We start from the raw sequence: 10373 nt of genomic DNA, 5'->3' as shown, positions 1-10373 counted from the left end.
CGTGTGCGTAAATATCTTTATCTGCGCATGTAATTATAGCTAACTCACACTAATATCGATTTACATTCTCACACATATGCACATTCCGCGCGAGGCCGATACAACATGTGAATTAATTGTCTAATGTTTACTCCTTAATAAATGACCGGCACCAACAAAGTAACAACAGATTTAATAATAGAAATAATAGATCACTCAAGAAGATAATTGAAACAACCGTCAAAAAAAAAATGGAAAAAACTTCAATAGTGTTGTAAGAATATTGGAAATTCGGAACATAAAAAAGGCCCGTTCTTTTATATTATATTATATTGTAAGGAAAGGATATATCGATGGCTAAGAGGCCAAAAGTTGTAAGTCCAATTTTTCTCAAAATCGTTTTATTAGTCCATAGGGTTTATCTGGGTCGTCTTTTTGATTCGGTAAAACATTACAAGTCAATATCATAATTAAAACATGTTTTATTTATACTTTAATTTTTGTGTTTTTAGTGCAAGATAGGTTTTTTTACTGCACACATATAACAAGTCCTAATTTAATGAGACATACAATAAATATTTTAACATGATCTAAATATCAAGCGGACAAATATAACAAGTCCGGACTTATTACTTTTGTCAAAAACAATACATTCAATTTTGGACGTGTAATGTTTTAGATAATATTGAATTTGTTTATCTATTTATAAAAAATGAATATGTCCGGACGTATTATTTTAAATAATAAACATTTTTAATTTTAAATTACACTAAATAATATGATATCTTCAATTAGTATAAAATATCATTAAACACGGGTTTTATTTGATTAAAAATTTGATGAAAAATGCTATTTTATTATTTTTTATATTCAATGAAAAATTGCAATATTTTTTATATTTTTTACTTTTTTACTGCAATTATATAAACAAATTGAATTTTTTATATCAAAAAAATTATTCTTACGTACATTTTAATTTGTTATATAATAAATAAATTAGAGTTAATATTAAATTAACAACTGTTAATATGTCCATCAAAACCTTATATGTCCACGGTAAAAATATATTATAATTGCCATTCATAACAAGTGCCATTTAAATTTAAAAGTAACATTATAATTACGTTTAAAACAAATTTTAAGACCTAAAAGTAATAATTTATGTAATCTACAGAATATTTTACAAATAAATCAGTTGCAACACTGAAAAACAAAAATCTACAACACAAATGTTTAGGTGTAGAATAATTTAAAATCTTAAAACTGCTCTCCTGTAAAATGTAATGTATGGGACATACAACTTTTGGCCTCTTAGCCATCGATATATAAAGATTTTGAACCGCAGACTACCGGTATTTAAGTAAGAAACGTAAGGTTAACATAAATTAATTGAAATCCGTTTTTGAAATTAAAATACATCCAATCAACGTCCTATAGTGTCTTGATGAAAAGTTGATGATTACTGACTGGCATTCAACATCATTGTATAAATATTAATTTCTATTTATTTGTATTCCAGTGCCTCATAATGAGCTAGTACTTATCGTGTGATATCCAGTTTGTCGTAATCGGAGCTATTGTCGTTTACGTTTACACGAAAAACCCAAAATACGGAATCGCATTGCTTGGCACAATAATTGGTTTGTCGATATCCGTACCGTTCATAATCACTCTTTTGACGGGAAGAGATGGAATGGATAAATTTCCTATACCGTATGTTAATAGTATTTTAGTCATTGAAAGAACACTTAAACGCACAAGCAGTGAATTCGAATAACCGAGATTTGTTGTACCTATTTCCAATGCTGGTTAAACTATTATTCCGAATTCGTTGAAACGTATATAATAAGTACCTATATTATATATTTATATATATTTGAACGTCAAATATATATAATTTTTTTATATAGTATAGTTGTGCAGTTACCAATCACAATATTGAGTGAAGCCATTGCAACGATGAACGAATGAACAACGTTATTACTATTATCATTATTATTACAACTATAGATACCTGCAAATATTTTGAAAATTTTAATATAAGAAATAGAGTAAAAACAAATTTTTAACGATAAACTTTGGTTAAGCAACACCTAATATAAGGATATTATTATTGAATCATAAAATTGTATACAAAAATACGGTACATTATACATGCATGATAATAATACATATTATCATGCAATATATTATTATATTGTTTACAGATACATAATATTGTACATGAGAAATATTTTATCGTTAAATGAGTCGTACCGACCAAGTTACATGCGGGCCACGCCATTCTTTGGACCCTTGGCCATGAGCTTTGTACTGGAAAAACTGAAGGAAAAAAAAGTGAAATTTTCACAAGTAATTATTAGAATACCTAGAGAATGTTATCGTGTATTTTACAAACATTTATCGGCAAATGTATTGGTTTTTACTTATATATTATGATTTATGATACCTATTGACGTTTTCTTTGTGTGTCGTGTATATACAGACGTTGGTTCACGGCGGAATATTTTCCATTTGCACGTTTACTTTATGGGTTCAGTCTTACGGCACTGTATTCTATGAGAGAAATAGACCTTATTATCCATTAGAACATGCCTTGTACTCAACTATCTATCAGTGTACGTGGGCAGTAGCGGGTATATGGATTATCATAAGTTATTTCACGTCTGGCTACGGTGAGTAAATCGCGTTTTTTAGATGTCCCGGAGGGTGTGATATTTAATTACCTCTGCAATGATGTCATATTAGGTCACAGCATAACTAAATTTAATATTTCTGGACCATGGGTCAAATGGGTGAATATGAGATAAATAATAATAATAACATTTATATAATTACACATTATATGTATTATAATTAATAATATATATTATATACAGTCTTATACATTTTATTTATATATACATTCTTAAAAAGGACGTAGGTATTTAGAGTGATTTACCGAGTACGTCGTACGTGCCGTTTTTAATTTTGAACTTTTTCATAGCCCGAGTGCTTTCTTACAGTCAAATTATATAGAAAAGACTGAGTGAGTCCTTGGTCCTAAGCTATTTAAAATAAACTTGCAGACACCATTTCAGGGCATCAGCTTTATTAATATATCGCAACTATAAATGTTTTACAGGTCTACTTGAAAATTTGATTCTCAATAAATTTGTTATGATTATGACACTAATATTAAGAATAGTATACGGTTACATAGTGGTATGTTTATACTCTATATACCTTCTACTAATAGACTTATAGACATGATCTGTGTATCAGTGTATAACAACATCATTACAAGCAGCGTGGAAATACGTCGCAGTGATGTGGCCTGTCTTGACCATAAAATACAATAATCTATATATCTTATCGTACTACCCCGCACTACTGTGCATATGAGTAAACGATCATCTATATTGCCCTCTAAATAGCCCTCTATATTTTGCCATGTTTTTCATACACTAATTTTTTGTCTATTAGTATAAGGTCTATTGGTACGTCCAGGGGTGGACTGGACCTATAAAAGCCTATTAACTTATAGAAGGCCCCGTATTCAGAAAAATTCAGAGGAGAAATTAGTATTTTTAACATAAAAATAACAAAACTCTAACTGTAATTACACCAACAATATTATATTATCAATGAGTATCGATTTATATAGTTTATATATATAAAAATGAATGTATGTCTGTTTGTTTGTCTGTCTGTGTATCCATATTACCAATTACCATTGCAAACATTTATATATTATTTTGTGATTTCCGTCCATTTGTGTGTCCATATTACCATATGGCAACCGTTTATATTATATTATTTTGAGATTCCCGATTGAACGTGCCCCCGTAGTACAATGGCTTACTATCCTACAGGACAGTAGGTCAGTGGGCCACTTCACCTCTGGGTTTGTCACACAAACGTCCAGTGGCTAAGAGTACACACCCAGGTGCATTTTAACCACCTATAATGGTGGGGTTGGGTGGGTGGGTACCGGGTGGGTAGATAAAAAAATATCCAAGGTAATTAATACTATTACTAAAGTAAGTAGTTACCTACTAGGTACTTACACACGTACCAGTTACGTATACTTAGGCAATACATTATTATAGCATTACTCTATTACCATATTATATAGTAGCCTGTGTCATTGTATATACCTAAACTAATTTCTATGCCAGTGTAATAATTATGTGAGTTTTATTTTAAATTTAAATGCATTTGTCCTAATATTGTTTTATAATAATACCTGAAGAAGTATCTTATATACACTAGCAAACAAACCTGCGGTAGGTACTCTAATTCTAATATGCCGTTCTTAATGGCAATTTTTAAATAATAATATTATCCAAGCCAATCTTATATTATGAGTCTGTCATAATTATAATAATATATAGTGGCTTGGCATGGCGCGTTGGCTACTACCAGTCGCGACTGGGAGTAAGTAACGGCCACAGCTACTAGCTCCCGGATGGGTGACCACCCGGGTTCATAGTTGTTAAAAAGTAAAAAACTTGACACACATACACGTGTTTGCTACCTACCATAACAACAGTTAAAACAATCGTAAAAACCTACCGTACCAACGTTACCCCTACCACAGATCATAACCCCTACAACAGCTAATGGCCATAGTCGCCGGGGTTTAAGTTCAATAAAAAAAAAAAATAATAATAATAATATATAATAAATTACCTTAGTAAATAGGTACCTTCCTATAAATATAATTATAATTTAATAATCTATCTTTTTTTTTTATATATTTTTAGGAAAAGTAAAAGCTCTTTGATCAAGAATGGAACACCGATCGAAAAACCAGCTACCTGCTGCAGCAGTAAAACTGTTAAAAAAGATTAGATTATCTTATAATAGGTAGTGGGTCAGTTATGAAATGTTAGCAATCACATCATAATATATGATAATATAGTTAATAAAGTTATGGCCTTATGTATCGGTAGGTACAAGTGTACAGCAGTAATACTATTATTGAGTAGCGCTGTAGCATTCTGTGCAGTGTACAACTATTGCGTACCGTATCTACCTATAATAAAATTTAAATATTTAAATTATCATTATAATTGTTATCTGTTTTAAATTTGAAGCAAGTTATATGATCTATCAGCTATCTATCAGCTATCCTCATAACAATCATCTTAACGTAAAATTTGCAATATTATGATGCGTTAGTTGTAAGACGGATATAACACATGGGTACCACATGCATGAAACGTGCTCTTAATAGTAATATAATACAGGTATAAAAAACATGTTGTATTATTTATTATTTTTTTATTATTATTTATACTAAATATGTTATCTTTATATCAATCAATTTTAGATTCTGAGTGGAGGTATTGATTTTACAGTGATGTATGTTTTTTTTGTCTGTCACCAACATTTTGGATAGAAAAAATGCTCGGAATTTCAAGATCATCATTTTTTCTGATATAAAAGTGAATCTAGTATTAGTACTTTTGGGAGGTCAAAAGGAAATATCATCCCATGATCTATTTTTCAATATTTATAAAGAAAATAATGTTGATGTATCCACAAAAATAATTTATTTTTATAATCTGATAAAGTAATAAGTATTAATTTGTAATAACAATTTTTGATACCAGAAAATAAGAAAATATATGAAAATATAAGGAAATTATTTTTTTTTTTTCTGATTATATAAACGATAAACTCTGGTACCTATCCATAGTAAAGTTAGTAAAGTTTAGTAAAGTTTCACAAGAACAGCCGTTGGCAATAGAACACAATATCTTATAATTCCTATGTTGCGCGTATGTTAGACAAAAATAGATAATCAGCGCTTCCGATCCCGCCCATTTGTATTTTCTGGGCACGTTTCGTTTTCGTGTCGAAATCCTAAAAAGAATCCATAAATTAAGTTAGACTCCCTTGGATAATAACACGCTTATGCGTGTAAATGGATGTGTGTGTGTGTGTGTGTGCGGGAAAAAAAATGCTTTAAACGAATTACACCGACACGCGTGACTACAATTTTTTTTTATTTACTTGGTTTATAGGTACGTATTGCTATAATATTCTAATAATAACTACATAATGTGTACAATGTACATAGAACCTACACTGAACTGCTATACAGTGTATATAGTGCATGCGCGATGTAATTTTACATTTATTCCTAACAGTAATAATAATAATATGCACGCGTGTTTGACCGCATCGTCGTCGCATGTATAATATTTATACCTATTATAATATATATAGCTGTAAGATGGCTGCCGGACAATTTATCATCCTATGAAAGCTTTTAGCGCGCGTAAAAATTATTCCCGTAGACGTTTATTATATCATCGTAAATAAAAATATAAGACAGTTTTAATTTTTATCTTTTTCAAGAAACCTCAGGTGGACTCATAAACCGCCTCCTCACACACTCCTTCAATTCCTCCAATATGCCACGTGATCTATTTAAGTATGTACACTCATTATTTCGAAAAGTTTCAACTATTTTGAAAACCTTTTTTTACATATTTTGATGTAATTTTCAAACAAAATTAGGTACTGAAAAAATTATACTTTTACTATAGTTATAATTTCCTAATTTTTTTTCTTTATTGAACGACACCGCCGCATACATCATTGATTTCACATTCCAAAGCAGAATATTATTCAAAGTATTTCAATCTATAAATATCAAGTTTCGGACGAGTATAGTTCTGCCCTAGGTAGGTATAGTTAAAAGCATAATATAATAATCTTCTTTATGAACGGAGTAATAGAGTTGTGATACAGGAGAATAAACTATACTATTGTATGAAATTTGATTTGTATAGATTGAAATAGTTTGAATAATATTCTGCTTATTTTTTTATATATTATGTTGAAGCCAACAAATGAAGATACATTACAAAATATACAAGATAAGTATTAAAGTAACATATAGGAGCGATATAAAAGTGATAACAATGGATAAATAGCCTAGGTACAATATTGGTATGTATGAATTTCCTTCACGTTGACGTTCAATATGTATTATTATTTGATGTAATGATGAGTTCACGTTCACATGTGGACAGTGTCTTTTGCTAAATATTATGAACGTCAATTTCGATGGGGGATTAAGACTGCAATATTTTAATCGTTACACAAAATACAATATATTAGATGACATCGAAGGAAAGTCAGCTCAAAATAAACACATCGTATTTAATCGATTGAAAATCTAATTCATTTCACCGTCTAATTAGAAGGTGCGATTATAAATTATTCGTGGATATTATTATTTTTATTTCTCAAATGTTAGGTCCGGTAAATTTGATGTGATATACTCTTACAGAAAATTTATATTAAAAATTACCATATATTACATAATATTTACATCACAATGTGTAAGACATACTATAAAATAATTATTTAGCGACTGTGGTAATAATATACAAGGTGAGTATAAATATATATAACCTTGAATAATATATTATACAGTTTAAATTTATTTTACTCATATTATACTGTGAATTTCAACCCCGAGCGAATGCGTGATCTGTTCTCCGATTATAAGCAACCACCTGTGGTGTCACGCTCACAATAATAACTAAACGTGTGAAAAACGTACTATGATGTGTAATCAGTAGGGTAATTGCGGCGAGGGGGGGAAGTACCCCCCCCCCCCCCCAGAAATGTTTGTGAAGGCAAAAGTATCATTTTGCCCCTCCAAATAATCCACATTTAAAAAGTATTCTTAACAAGACACTGTTAACATATTATTATTATAATATTAAAATATTTGTTTCCTCAAAAAATTTTATAAAAGTTTATATTTATTTTAGGTTTCTCTTGTTGAATAATATTATGTTGACGTATTGTCAGTGTTACTGTTATTGCAATAATCGTTTTATTCATGACTGTTATTATCCGTGATTCGCGAAAACGTTATTATCTTGAAATCGTGATTATGACTGCAGGAACGGCCGAACGGGAGGTTAATTATTTTGTCTAGATTTTTATCCTGTTACGCCACTGTGTGTAAAAATATAAATTTGATTTTTTTTCCCAGATCATCCCGTAGAGTGTTTTGTTTTTCTGTCCGAAAATTATTTTAACGAAGACCATAAAAATAATATTATATTATATTATATATTATGTACTGTATGTCTGTATATAATACAAATCCGTTATAATGTCACGGCCGTTGCTGCTGACGATCGCTTTGTTTGCATTTGTGTTTGGGTTACTGACCGTTCTATTGCAGTCGGCCGATGGTGCGGGAGCCGACGTCGGTGATCATACTTTGCAGCGGGATGCCGCCACCGACCCGATACCCAGTGTTTGGTTGTCCGATCTGTTATACCGGGCGCCGGCCAACTTCACAATCCGCCATGTACGAGGGCCATTTGTGCAATCACACTACCACCAGTTGGGCCGTCAGAAGTGAGTGATGACTGATGATTATAATATTATATTATTAGGTATGTTAATTATTTGCAAATTATCTCCGTGTTGTTCTTAGATGACAAACTCAGTGTATAAAATACATTTTGAACTATATAACATCAGGTTATCTGGTTTTAAGTCAAAAGACAAGGCTGAAGTTTATCTTTATACCACACCAAACATTGGCGTGCGCACGGGGTGGTGTAGGGTATGTGCTTGCGTACCCCGCGGGAGGACTCTTGTTTTAGGAGGCACATGAAAAGTCTCAAACAAGTAACAACACCGAACTCTCAGTTCATAATTTTGACCGGTGGTTAATGATATATAGCGATATCAATATGTTCGTATAATGGACTTGTTTTTGAATTTACTGTGAGTGGATTATTACTAAACCATTTAGTAATTGATGGCTCGCGGAAACGATAAATAGGTTGACCATGGCGTAGAAATAATATAAGTATTTGATATTATGTAAAATGGAAATGTATAATTGGCACAGTTTAAAATATTGTTACTATAAGTCTATAATAATATAGTACCAACTATATGCTTATTATGTACCTAATAATATTATTATCTTCAAAATAATATATTGTATACATGAAAAAAAAAATTATTATTTATTATTCAAATGTATATAATTTATACATCATAGGTACGTCATGAACATACGTACACAATGAACATACGTACACACATAATTTTATTAAGTTTAAAAACCTTTAAACTTAATTAAAATGTTTTGAAAATGCATTAATTACATAATATAGTACAATATTTACGTATTTTTGCGTGGACATTTTTTTAAGAAAAAATTAAATAAATATAATACAGAAAACCACATTTGGTGATCACTTCAAGTATTCACAGTTATTTGTTTTTAAAATACGCCAAAGAGGGGGAGATATATGACCCCCCCCCCCCCATTACATAATAAATTTGTTCAATTTTTTTTTACTGCACTCGTCATCGATCGACTTGTACAAAAAAAAAAGCGCAGGAAAAACGATGAAAAAAGATCGGAAAATGCGAAAAAAAAATGCAAAAAAATTCGGACTGTGGTCTGGATGTGACGGCGGGGCTGCGAACAGGCGTCCACTCGCAGACGCTATCCCGTTATTGCTCACCGCGGATACTTTTGGCTGCTGGGTTTCCCCCCTGGCCCTGTCCGCCGCCCCTTAGCTGACCTGGGTCCGGTGGGCTACACCGCCTGACCCATATCGACGACAAGCTTAGCGCGGACGTCCGTTCGACGCGTACCGACCTGCCACAGTTGCCCCCACCGCCCCCACCATCAACGCATTCCGACCTCCGAGCAGCCGGGTTACAGGAGCGCGCCACGGCTCCCGGTCGAAAACACGAAGCAAAATACTTCTATTTAAGATGATGTTTTTACACGCCGTCGACGGCGGCGATCCCGCTATTATTTTTTTCAATAATCAATCAAATATAATGATATAATGCCTTAAAACATAACAATTATTATTTTTTCACAGATCGCGAATATATTTTTTTGTCGAATTAAAGAGAATATTTTTTTTAGATTCTGAGCGAAGCGATAAATGTATTGATTTTACAATGATGTGTGTTTTTTTTATTTTTTTTTTTTTTGTGTCTGTCATCACATTTTAGGACAGTAAAAATGCTTGGATTTTCTTCAACAGTAACTTTTCTGATAGGAAAGTGAATCTAGTTGGTACTTTGAGAAGGTCAAAAGTAAAAATTTCCCAGTAGTTTTCAAAAGCGACGTGAAAAATAAAAGAAAAATTAAGGAAAAACGGGAATTATTACGCAAAATCTGTTTTCGAGAAAATCGATTTTGGTTTTTGGTGTAACTCTAAAACAAATGACCATAGGGACATGAAATTTTGAGTGAATGTTTAAAACAAATAAAACTTACTTTTGAAAAAACCTCTGTGCTAATCAATATAAATTTTTTTTTATACATAATTTATAGTCACTCGCGCTACACATTTGCTGTTATGCATTTGCAACAGTAAAATAATGTT

At 31.4% G+C, this 10373-nt stretch overlaps 1 pseudogene; it reads left to right on the top strand.

The window, feature by feature from the left end:
- Positions 1-332: 332 nt before the first annotated feature.
- On the top strand, positions 333-4815 carry LOC132935444 (uncharacterized; annotated as a pseudogene).
- The last annotated feature ends 5558 nt before the right edge of the window (positions 4816-10373 follow it).

This window comes from Metopolophium dirhodum, chromosome 1, assembly GCF_019925205.1.
Source record: "Metopolophium dirhodum isolate CAU chromosome 1, ASM1992520v1, whole genome shotgun sequence".
NCBI classification, from domain to species: Eukaryota; Metazoa; Arthropoda; class Insecta; order Hemiptera; family Aphididae; genus Metopolophium; species Metopolophium dirhodum.
The sequence above is the reverse complement of the archived record's forward strand: the minus strand, read 5'-3'. Positions and strand labels throughout refer to the sequence as shown.